The sequence below is a fragment of the Piliocolobus tephrosceles genome, chromosome 5 (assembly GCF_002776525.5).
Source record: "Piliocolobus tephrosceles isolate RC106 chromosome 5, ASM277652v3, whole genome shotgun sequence".
NCBI classification, from domain to species: domain Eukaryota; kingdom Metazoa; phylum Chordata; class Mammalia; order Primates; family Cercopithecidae; genus Piliocolobus; species Piliocolobus tephrosceles.
This window is the reverse complement of record NC_045438.1, coordinates 141,088,323-141,100,722: the sequence shown is the minus strand read 5'-3', so window position 1 is coordinate 141,100,722 and position 12,400 is coordinate 141,088,323. Positions and strand designations below refer to the sequence as shown.

General features: G+C 42.6%; 4 non-coding genes across 4 annotated transcripts; 1 reads left to right on the top strand and 3 right to left on the bottom strand.

Annotated features, from left to right (window-relative positions):
* Positions 1–1,101: 1,101 nt before the first annotated feature.
* TRNAM-CAU lies at positions 1,102–1,173 on the bottom strand. The gene has a single exon. It is a non-coding gene; the product is annotated as a tRNA-Met (tRNA).
* Positions 1,174–3,231: 2,058 nt separating this feature from the next.
* TRNAK-UUU lies at positions 3,232–3,304 on the bottom strand. The gene has a single exon. It is a non-coding gene; the product is annotated as a tRNA-Lys (tRNA).
* Positions 3,305–4,245: 941 nt separating this feature from the next.
* TRNAM-CAU lies at positions 4,246–4,317 on the bottom strand. Its single transcript has one exon. It is a non-coding gene; the product is annotated as a tRNA-Met (tRNA).
* Positions 4,318–7,819: 3,502 nt separating this feature from the next.
* LOC111526000 lies at positions 7,820–7,925 on the top strand. The gene has a single exon (XR_002726256.1). It is a non-coding gene; the product is annotated as a U6 spliceosomal RNA (small nuclear RNA).
* The last annotated feature ends 4,475 nt before the right edge of the window (positions 7,926–12,400 follow it).

The following is a 12,400-nucleotide window of genomic DNA, read 5'->3' as shown; positions in this document are numbered from 1 at the left end:
AAAAGTCATCCCCATTCTCTAATATTATGTAGCGGACTCCATACGATAGCATTAAAGCAGTAACCAAAGGAAAACTTGTAGACTTAATAAAAAGGAAACAATATTTCTACCAATAAAAAGAAAATAATATTGAAGCCAAGACTCTGTCTCAGAGAGTGACTTAGTTTGGGTTCCCAAGAAACAGATTATCTGAGAGAGATTATGTGCACAAAATTTATTACAGAGAACACAGAAGAAAATATGAGAATGAGAGAAAAGCAGAACTGGAGAGAGGAAAAAGTAAAACTGCAAAGCAGTTACAGCAGGGGCTTCAGCTGTAACTGAAGCTGGTAAGGATGGGAGCTCTGGTAGGATGCCCTTCAGAACTGTCCCAAATTGAAGCAAAAATGTGGTCACAGGATACTGTTTGCCCCAGAGAGAGTCTAGTCCTGAGAGAGTACAATCTTTGGCAGAGGCGCTGTTCCTGGAGGTGAAATGACATTTTAGCAGTCAACACTCCTGGAAGCTATGAGAATGGAGCCTTGATACTGTGGAGAGGGGTAGCCCCATCAGATATTAAAATATACTCTTCATGCATCTATAATTAAAGCACTATAGCATTCACAAATGAATAGATAGTCTGGTAATGGAATACAAAGTCCAGAAGTAAACAGAAGTAAAAAAAAAAATCACATATGGGTATTTAATATTTTATAAAGCATACATTTCAAGCCATAGGTACAAAGACAGACTTTTTGACAAGTGGTTCAGGAACAACTTGTTAGCCAATTAGAGCTAAAATGAAATTCAGCCCTCACTTTTTTTTGAGACGGAGTCTTGCTCTGTCGCCCGGGCTGGAGTGCAGTAAGGATCTCAGCTCACTGCAAGCTCCGCCTCCCGGGTTTACACCATTCTCCTGCCTCAGGCACCCGAGTAGCTGGGACTACAGGCGCCCGCCACCTCGACCGGCTAGTTTTTTGTATTTTTTAGTAGAGACGGGGGTTTCACAGTGTTAACCAGGATGGTCTCGATCTCCTGACCTCGTGATCCGCCCGTCTCGGGCTCCCAAAGTGCTGGGATTACAGGCTTGAGCCACCGCGCCCGGCCAAAGAAGGACCACACTAGCAGACGATGGTTTCGATCCATCGACCTCTGGGGTATGGGCCCAGCACGCTTCCGCTGCGCCACTCTGCTGGTAAGCCCTCACTCTTTATGCAAGAATAAATTCCAAATGAATCAGTGATCTAAGTGCAAACACTGAAAACCTACAAGTATTAGAAAGAGTCATGTGTGAATTCCCTTGTAGCCTGGATATAGAGTTTCCTAATTACAAGTTAAACTGTAGATATAATAAAAGAAAATTTAATAGCTTTAAGTACCTGAAACTATGGTACAAAGAAGCATGATAAGCAGACTCTAAAGAGAATTAACAAATAGTGGGAATGGGGGCAGGGAGACTATTTGCAATGTGTATCACAGATAAAGAGTTAATATCTTTAATACAGAAACATTTTTCAACAATTGAAGAAACATTTTTCAACAATTGAAGAAAAGAAAACTTTATAGTAAAATGAGCAAAACCATTAACAGATAATTAATATATATATTTGCACATATGAAAATACGTTTAAATTCTGTAATAAAGAATTGCAAATTGAAACTATATGAAGATACTATTTCTCTGCTATCAGATTGGTAAAAATTTAAAAAGTATGTCAATGCATACAGGGAACAAGTAGTGTAATTTGTTTCCGGTAAGGAAGCACATCGATATCAATACAAGCTTTATGAAGGGGAATTAGACTATGTCTAACAAAATTATATATATATCTTAATCATTTCACCCAACAATCCCAAGTCTAACAATTTACCCTGAAAATCTACATCAACAAAATGAAAATATACATAAGCATATTTACTCATTGCAGCATTGTTTGTAATTGCAAAAATTTTTAAACAACCTAAATGCTTAAGCATAAAAGAATGACTAGATTGTTACTTCCACACAGTGCAGTACTTATGCAGCTGTACAAAAGATCTCTATGAACTGACATGGAGAGATTTCTAAGATATATTGCTAAGCAAAAAAAGTAAAGCAAATCAATATCTATATACTGTAAATCAATATATACACAATATAGTATAATATCTTTAGTCTGAGAAAGAAGAGGACATTTTATAAAGTATGTATCGCTGGGCGCAGGGGCTCACACCTGTAATCCCAGCACTTTGGGAGGCCGAGGTGGTTGGGTCACAAGGTCAGGAGTTGGAGACCAGCCTGACCAACATGGTGAAACCCTGTCTCTACTAAAAATACAAAAATTACCCAGGCCTGGTGGCACGCACCTGTAATCCCAGCTACTCAGGAGGCTGAGACAGGAGAATCACTTGAACCGGGGAGGTGGAGGTTGCAGGGAAACAAGATCACGCCATTGCACTCCAGCCTGGGTGACAAGAGTGAAATTCCGTCTCAAAAATATAAAATAAAATAAAAAAATAAACAAGGTCAGGGAAAAGAGTCAAAATGGACCTAATTACTTCAAATGAATCATATAACTGAAAAAAGAAAGGGCGAGATCTTACAAAAAGGCCCCAAATGCAGTGTTTGGACTGAATATTGTCAGGCTCAAGACAAAAGTCACAAGACAAAAAAACTATCAACAATTTTGAACTCTTAGTACCTTCATAGTGGCGTGGTTTAGCACACTGCCCACAGAAGCCATGCCCTAGAAGCCCATGATCAGGGTCATTAACCATAATCCAAATCCCGGGATAATGATAGAAATAATGTAAACACAGAAAATACTATTTCAGAAAGTGTTTGGAAATGAACTTTTCAACTGGGAACTGTTGCAAAGCGGTCAAATTTTTTGTCAAAGAAGAGCTGGTCTAAACTCCAAGGAACCACAGAGACAGACTATGCAAATGTCACTGCTCTTAAAGATTTTGCATTTTAATCAAGACCTTCCAAACTGCTCCCCTGATGCCTGGATTAATGAACTATTTCAAGGGAGTTTTAAAATGGTCCATTTCCCAGTCATTCCATCACCAGTTTATTATTTTTATATCATGTCCTTTTCCACTTCTCTTGAAATATTGGGGATACGTTTCAAATAATATTAGGAAAGGATAATTTAATGAAGAAAGCGATGCCTTTGTCTGTTTCGGCCTTTGTGATAATTTCCTTCTCCTCACAAGACGTTCTCAAATGGGCTGGGATTTAGACCTAACTAAAGTAAAACTATTGATTTTCGCCTGAACAGGGACTTGAACCCTGGACCCTCAGATTAAAAGTCTGATGCTCTACCGACTGAGCTATCCAGGCTCTCCATGCCCAGCTCGACTGCACTAGGAAGTGCTAATAAGGCTCGTGATTTCGGTAATTACTCGGGTCTTCCAAGCGTTCTGGTCATATACCGGTACTTCAGCACTGCAGCCGAGCTTTATTATATTGAGCATTCATTTAATCCTCCAACTGTTCATGCGTTAAATATAAAATTATTGTGTAGTATTTATTACAGGGGAAATGACGAAGAAAATCGGGCTCAGAACAGAGTGGGACCCCTTCGATAGTGAATATTCCCACTACCGTGTGCAGCTCATTTTTGCACACAGGAGCCCTTAGAGATCGTAGCTGGCTGGTAAAGGCGCTTTAGAGCGGACTCTCGGGCCTCTTCATCAGCTTACCAGAAGGTTGGAGGCAGAAGGTACGCATTTCAACAACGACTTCAATAAGTGGGAAGAAACTTCAGAAGAATCAAACATTTGGGTAAAGAAAGATTAAGTTATGGCACAAGGGAAGTAGTTCAATTCCCATTGTTTCCTCCGGTGTTTTCCTAGAGATGAGGTTTCCTGGAATCGTAATGCCAGAGCAACACACATGTGACACCCTCTTCTGTCTGGGGAATTACCTCCTTCAAAACCCACTTCTCCAAGAGTTTTGTAATATCTTTTTCCGGGTCGTCCAACCTAGTCTTCATCTTTCGCTCTTTTTCTTCACCTCTTCCTCAGTCTTTCCCTTCTTCTTCACACCGATCTCTGCTCCTCTACCGCCTTATTTTTCAGACCTCCCATTTGCAGATTCACTCATTTCTCCGCCCGTGCTTCCGTTCTTTCAAAGTGGACAACTAGGTTTCAGAAAGGACCAGGCAGTTAAAACAGAGCTTACACCCTCAGTCACAGTAGGTCTTCAATCACTCACGACAGGTGTTAAAGCACCTCTAACGAGTGCCAGATCCAACGTTTTGAAGGAAAAAAGCAGGAAGTTAGCAGAGGATGGTTTCGATCCATCGACCTCTGGGTTATGGGCCCAGCACGCTTCCGCTGCGCCACTCTGCTGTCCCAGTAGAGCTCTGTGCCTTATATCCAAGTAACTTATACATCTCCTAACACCGCTGTCCAGTTGTGTCAATGTATTTTTTTTCTTCCTTATCTATTTATTTTCTCTAGTCTGCCTTTCATCCTCGAGTTGTCTCACGTTTCCCTCTCAACATAGTCACCTACGACTTGTTGTTTGCTCCTTTGCAACTTAAGAAAACCTATTGAAATCCGTTCTCAGGAACTTGATATTCAACCTGTTAGGCTCTCATACACTGACTTCCAGGGTTGAAATTAGAACTCACGGTTTGTTTGTTTGTTTGTTTGTGTGTGTGTGTGTTTTCCGCGCCTTCTATAGTGCATACACTGTCTGCATTTGGAACACCTTGGCTCCTCCGTGTCCCTGGTAAGGCAAGGGCACTGTGTGGTCGTGAGGCCCGGTCCTCTGCCAGGTTGGAGAGACTAAGGAGAAACTGAAGATGCAGCGAACGGAAGAGAAGGAAATGCATGTACTTCCGAAAATCTTTGCTCTCGGAATTGAGGGAGACGTGGAGACGACATGCCTACTCAAAGAAGATTCAGTTTTCTTTGTCCCCCACCACAATTAAACTTCTTTCACAAAGATCGTAATGGGTATTCCTAACTACAAGAAGAGCGTGTGTGTGTTGACCACTTGGCCTTTGGACACTGGATGGGAAAACTGAGGCTCAGATCGCGTTCTAGTTGTGTCTGTGGACCCGTTTTTGTCAGTCTTGGTTCTTCCACCCAAGGAATTGCGCAAAGCCGTTTTAAAGATCCTGAGTATAATTTAAGCTCCCCAGTGGGGTGGGCTTCATGGGCCTGACATCTATGGATTCGCACAACTTACCACCATCCCCCGAGCACCCCTACACACACTCAGCCCTACTCTTGGGGTTTAACGTTTTGTAATGGCTCTCTTGAAGTTCTCAATACTTTTATCCTTAAACTTGTGTTTTGTAAGCTATAGCCAACATGACAATGTAGCAAGCTTAGGCATGGGGGTCAGTTGGCTCCCAAGAGTTCTGCCCAAGAGTTGGCTCCCAAGAGCTCTGCCTCCCCTGGATGGGTTTTCAGCAGCGAATTTGCCCTGCTAACTGACATCCTTCCCCACTCTTTCCCGACCCCTCTTCCCCACCTACCTCCAGCAGTAAAGCCCCCTAGGGGGTCTACAGAAGAAGAATTAAGTTCCTGCAGCCTAATCCCGGGGTTTCTGGGATGTGGCATAATGGCTGTCATTCCTGACACTGGCTGGCAGCCTGGCAGTGCCCAGGTGAGTTGGGAGGGCGTCGTGGTGGGAGTGAGCCTGTAACTCACACCCATATCAGTATACATTAATAATTATAACAGCATTGTCTCCCTGCTTTTTGAACTAGGGCTCCCTCATTTTAATTTTTCACTGGGCCCTACAAATTATATAGCTGGTCCTGCTTCCCAAATTTCAGTGATGTTTGGTTCTTTTTGCTGGGCTTCCCTCAGGCTTCTTTACTATCTTGTTTTCACACTTGAAAAATCAGACCCTGGTGGCCGGGCACGGTGGCTCACGTCTATAATCCCAGCACTGTGGGAGGTTGAGGCGGATGGATAGCGAGGTCAGGAGTTCGAGACCAGCCTGACCAATATGGTGAAACCTCGTCTCTACTAAAAACACAAAAAAGTTAGCCAGACGTGCTGGCGCATGCCTGTATTCTCAGCTACTCGGCAGGCTGAGGCAGGAGAATTGCTTGAAATCGGGAGGTGGAGGTTGCAGTGAGCCAAGTCGTGCCACTGCACTCCAGGCTGGGCGACAGGGCAAGACTCCGTCTCAAAAAAAAAAAAAAAGAAGAAGAAGAAGAAGAAAAGAAAAGAAAAATCAACCCCTGGATTCTTAAAGGTGGAGCTTGGAGTCCTCAAGGTAAGAATTTGGAGGCTTCATTTTGAAACCCCAATGCTTAACACTGCTGTAAGTTTCTATTTTTACATTATCTAAATTTTATAAAATTCAAGTCAGAAAAGATGCCAAACCATTTAAATTACTAACACATTTAGATAATATATCAGCTAACCTCTAACAATTTAATTATTTATCAGACATTTTTTGAGCAGTGACAAAGATTTCTTCATGACCAAACTCTAGTCAGGTTCCTCTGAAGGCTCTTCTCAACTAAAGCCCCGACTTTTGTACTTACATGTTTGTAGCTCTGCATTGCCCACTTTTAACAATAATCGTGCTAAGTCAGTTTAGCCAGAATCCTTCATCCTCTATTATCTGATCTTCCTTCATATCTGATCAGGATCCTCATTCTCCACCATGCTCCAGTGATGTCATCTCCTTGGCCTGCCTTCAAGAATTCTATCAGGCCAGGTTAACCAGAAACCCCCTTACCTGTGATGTTTCCTTTCAGTTATTTTCCATCCACTGACCTCATCTCCCCACCCTGATCCTTGGCTATAAATTCCCACTTTTCCTTGTATGCAAAGTTGAGCCCAGTCTCTCTCACTTACTGCAAAATCCCCTTGTAATAAAGTTTTCCTTACTGTCTTTAACAATTGCCATAAATAATGTTTTACTTAAACCAACACCATGTGTGTTGCTTTTTATATAAAAATAACGCATAATTTAATAAATTTGAGCTATGAAAGATGGCAATCATAATATTCATATTTTTATAAGTTTTTGTTGTTGTTTTTGCTTTTGTTTGTTTGTCTGTTTTTGAGACGGAGTTTTGCTCTTGTCACCCAGGCTGGAGTACATTGCGATCTCGGCTCACTTCAACCTCCTCCTCCCCGGTTCAAGCGATTCTCCTGCCTCAGCCTCCTGAGTAGCTGGGATTACAGGCGCCTACCACCACGCCCAGCTAATTTTTGCATTTTTGATAGAGATGGGGTTTCACCATATTGGCTAGGCTGGTCTCAAACTCCTGACCTCAGGTGATCTGCCCACCTCGGCTTTCCTAAATGCTGGGATTACAGGCGTGAGCCACAGTGCCAGGGCGAGATTTAAAACACTATCTTCACTGTACATTTTGGTATTCCTTTTTTTAAATATATTTTTATTTTTATTTTGAGACAGAGTCTGGCTCTGTCACCCAGGCTGGAGTGCAAAGGCACGATCTCCGCTCACTGCAACCTCTGCCTCCCGGGTTCATGCGATTCTCTTGCCTCAGCTTCCTGAGTAGCTGGGATCACAGGCACCCGCCACCACACCTGGCTAATTTTTTAAATATTTTTGGTGGAGATGGAGTTTCACCATGTTGGCCAGGCTGGTCTCAAACTTCTGACCTCAGGTGACCTGCCCGTCTCTGCCTCCCAAAGTGCTGGGATTACAGGAGTGAGCCACCGCACCCGTCCCATTTTGGCATTCTTGATATTAGGGAAGAAACACAGTTACTTTAATCGTTGTTTGAGGGTAGTGTTAAATATGACTTATACTATATGATAAGGGGTTTTCTTTACACTATAAAAATTGGCTTTGATTGTTTATATATAATGAAAAACTGTATGTAAGCAAGCAACAATTAGAGTTGTGTTCACTTTGGCAGCACATATACAAAAATTGGAACTATACAGAGAAGATTAGCATGGCCCCTGTGCAGGATGACATGCAAATTTGTGAAGCATTCCACATTTTTAAAAAACAAATAGAGTAACCAATGATACGGAAATGGCCTAGAACAGTGGTTCTCAAACTTTGCACATTAGAATCACACTTCAGGATCTTTAAAAATAGAGTCGTACCGGCCGGGCACGGTGGCTCAAGCCTGTAATCCCAGCACTTTGGGAGGCCGAGACGGGCGGATCACGAGGTCAGGATATCGAGACCATCCTGGCTAACACGGTGAAACCCCGTCTCTACTAAAAAAATACAAAAAAACTGGCCGGGCGAGGTGGCAGGCACCTGTAGTCCCAGCTACTTGGGAGCCTGAGGCAGGAGAATGGCGTAAACCCAGGAGGCGGAGCTTGCAGTGAGCAGAGATTCGGCCACTGCACTCCAGCCTGGGTGACAGAGCGAGACTCCGTCTCAAAAAAAAAAAAAAAAAAAAAAAAAAAAAAAAAAAAAAGAGTCGTACCTTGGTATCTGTGGGAGATTGATTTAGGATCTCCCATGGATACCAGAATCCATGCACACTCAAGTTCCTTATGTAAAATGGGGTAGTATTTGCATATGACCTATGCACATCCTCCTGTATACATTAAATTATCTCTAGATTACTTATAATACCTAAAATACAAGGTACATGCTATATAAATAATTGTTAAACTGTGTTGATTAGGGAAAATGACAAGAATATAAGAATCTGTAATGTTCAGTATAGATGCAACCATCCTTTTTTTAAAAAATATATTTTATTGATCCACAATTGGTTTAATCAACAGATGTAAAACCCACAGACATGGAGGGCTAACTGTACTAATTTTTGTAGGCTTCTACCCCCACTAGACAAACTGATTTCATAGGATTTGGGTGCCAGTGGGCATCAGATATTTTATTCCATTGACCCCTAGCTTACAAGACAATTATGTGACTTTTGTGCAGACAGGTGTCATCACAAACTACCATTTTTATGGTATAAAGGGTCTCCTCAGGAGCTCTTAAAATGACTTCTTTCAAGTGCATTGATAGAGTTTGTGGAAAATATATTTTTACTGCTCTCTATCCTAAAAGACATCTTTACAAATGAAAGCTTCAAAAATTTCCCCGAAGAGATTAATATGGAGTTAGTTACTCGAATCAAATTCTGGGGTCTTTAATAACCTTGAGAATATCTCTGGTCTGCTAGATTTTGACCATCTCAACTGACTGGCACATTGTATTGAGCCTAAGAAATACCTTATTCGGGGTCGGGTGCGGCGACGGGCGGATCACGAGGTCGGGAGATCGAGACCATCCTGGCTAACACGGTGACACCGTCTCTACTAAAAATACAAAAACAAACAAACAAACAAACAAACAAAATCCCAGGCGTGGTGACGGACGCCTGTAGTCCCAGCTACTTGGGAGGCTCAGGCAGGAGAATGGTGTGGAACCTGGGAGGTGGAGCTTGCCGTGAGCCGAGATGGCACCACTGCACTCCAGCCCGGGCGACGGAGCGAGACTCCGTCTCAAAAAACAAAACAAAACAAAACACATTAAAGAAATCCTTTATTCGGACCTTGCTGATTTTGGAGTCCCTTCACATCACATAATACATCTGATATTTTAAATAAAAATAATCAAGTTGGGAGATATAGAAGAAAGATTCAGAACAAAAGTAAAATAATACATTCATTTTTATTCATGTTGGAAATATAAAGAATCCATTAGAAAGAATGTAAACCAAGGAAAGCATGAAAGATTTTTAAATGTTCCACTTGACCACAACATTAAAATTAAATAGATACACACCCAGTTGTATAAATGGACAAACTGAAGACCAAGGTCAGAACTAAATAACCTCAAAACAAACAGACAAAAAAACAACAAGACTCCATCTCCTTTAACACTCTCCCATGTTTACTTCGATGCAACTTTTATAAGGTGTCATATGTGTCAGAAAGAATTATCAGACTTAAAAATCGACAACAGAAATTACTGGGTCCTTCCTTTCAGTGATGCACTTGGCTTTGTCTGGCAGACCCCTCTAGCAAGTAATCTGATTTTTTTAGAGCTATGCACCTTTGACTTTCTATTCACTGGGCTAAGCTCTGTGATGGTAGAAGTTAAGTTATAGAAAAGTGATAATAATTCAAGTGATTCATGTCTACATTAACTCTAAGATTTTACTCAGTTGAGATACAATTTTCAGCCTTTCTATTTTGTGTTATTTGTTCTTCAAATTCATCTTTCAAGGGATTTTCCCAATTTACTTAGTAATTAGCGAGATATATGAAATCTTAAACACTACATTCGTGTTATATTTGTATGAAAGTCAGGTTTTCGGTTTTTCTTGTGGCTGATAATACCAGAACATTTTGGGGGTTCAAAAGAGGAAGAAAGAAGTCCTGACGGGGATGTCAAGTGCTGGATGACGAGCACATGGTGGGGTGTGAGGTATAAGTTTGAAATATTTTAATTGTCAGAGGAAAAGGGACTCCGAGCACATTTTCTAAAGTGTTTGGAAGGTAGGACACCTTGGTCGAGAAATGGCGATACAGCAGAGAATTTGAGTTGTTGCAAATCGGTAAAAATGCCAGAGGCAGCAAATAGAAATATGAAGCTGAATGCTCTCTTGAGCAACTGCTCAAGAGACACGGTTTGCTAGGGAAAGTATTTACGTAAATTATTTTTAATCCCCACAGGATTTTTTTTTTTTTTTTTTTTTTAACGGAGTCTCGCTCTGTCGCCCAGGCTGGAGTGCAGTGGTGCGATCTCGGCTTACTGCAAACTCCGCCTCCGGGGTTCACGCCTTTCTCCTGCCTCAGCCTTCCGAGTAGCTGGGACTACAGGCTCCCGCCACCGCGCGTCGCAAATTTTTTTTTTTTTTAGTAGAGACGGGGTTTCACCGTGGTCTCGATCTCCTTACCTCGTGATCCGCCCTCCTCGGCCTCCCAAAGTGCTGGGATTACAGGCTTGAGCCACCGCGCCCAGCCCCCAAAGGATTTAAATAAAAAAAAAAAAAAAATTTTTTTTTTTGAGACGTAGTCTTGCCCTGTAGCCCAGGCTGGAGTGCAATGGCGCGGTCTCCGCTCATTGTTGCCTCTGCCTCCCGGATTCCTGTGATTCTCCTGCCTCAGCCTCCCAAGTAGACTAGTTGAGATTACAGGGGCACGCCACCATGCCTGGCTAATTTTTGTAATTTTACGGAGAGACGGTTTCACCTTATTGACTAAGCTGGTCTCGAACTCCTGACCTCAGTTAATTCTCCCGCCTCAGCCTCCCAAAGTGCTGGAATTACAGGCGTGAGCCACTGCGCCCGTACAATACCCAAATAATTTTGAAGAATTTTCCCTACATTTGCAGATGAAGAAAAGTTTCACAAATGATCTAAATAAGATAAAACACCATGCATTTTACTTTCGGAAGTGATGGAGTTTGAATTTAAACACATATATCTGATTCAAGAGGCTTATGTTTGCTACTATTGCACTTTGCCTTTAAAACAATGCTGGGTTTGGCCGGGCGCGGCGGCTCACGCCTGTAATACAGCACTTTGGAGCCCGAGGCGAGCGGATCACTGGAGATCAGGCTGCTCAACAAGGTGAAACTCCGTCGAGTTTTAGCTGGGCGTGGTTGTGGCAGCCTGTAATCTCAGCTACTGGAGAGGCTGAGGCAAGAGAATCACTTGAACCTTCGAGGCAGAGGTTGCAGTGAGCCGAGATCGCACCACTGCCCTACAGCCTGAACGACAGAGCGACACTCTGTCTCAAAATAATAACAATAAACAACAGTTATATATGAACAGGGAGGTGGGCTCCAGGTTGGCCTCCATATCTGGCACACCCAGGAAGGGGGCCATGACAGTTGGGACACATCATATGCATCTGAGACTTCAAGAGTCCTTGGACCCTTCTTGCAGTTGAACTTATCTGGCTCAAGCAGGAACTAACAACCCCACAAGGGACTTTCCATGCCATGGAGGCAAAGCGGAGTACGGTTTGCTCCAGTTTTGCTTGCTCCAAAAGTAACCTTTTGCTCATTATAATAGTAAAAAACACACCCCTGGACGGAGATTTAACATGTTAATGAGACATGCAGTGTATGTACTAGCATGTATAGCCACAGCGCATGTGCACCCAGAGGATCACCCAAAACATGCTTACTAGTAACACCTCCTCCTGCCTGCCACTTTTTGAAGAAACATGTAAGACTCCCGGCCAGGCGCTGTGGCTCACTCCTGTAATCCCAGCACTTTGGGAGGCCGAGGCGGGCGGATCACGAGGCCAGGAGTTGGAGACTAGTCCGGTCAACATGGTGAAACCCCATCTGTATTAAAAATACAAAAATTAGCCGAGTGTGGTGGCGCTTGCCAGTAGTCTCAGCTACTCGGGAGGCTGCGGCAGGAGAATTGCTTGAGCCTGGCAGGCGGAGGTTACAGTGAGCCGAGATCGCGCCACTGCACTCCAGAGCCGGACTCTGTCTCTAAATAAATAAATAAATAAATAAATAAATAAATAAATAAATAAATAA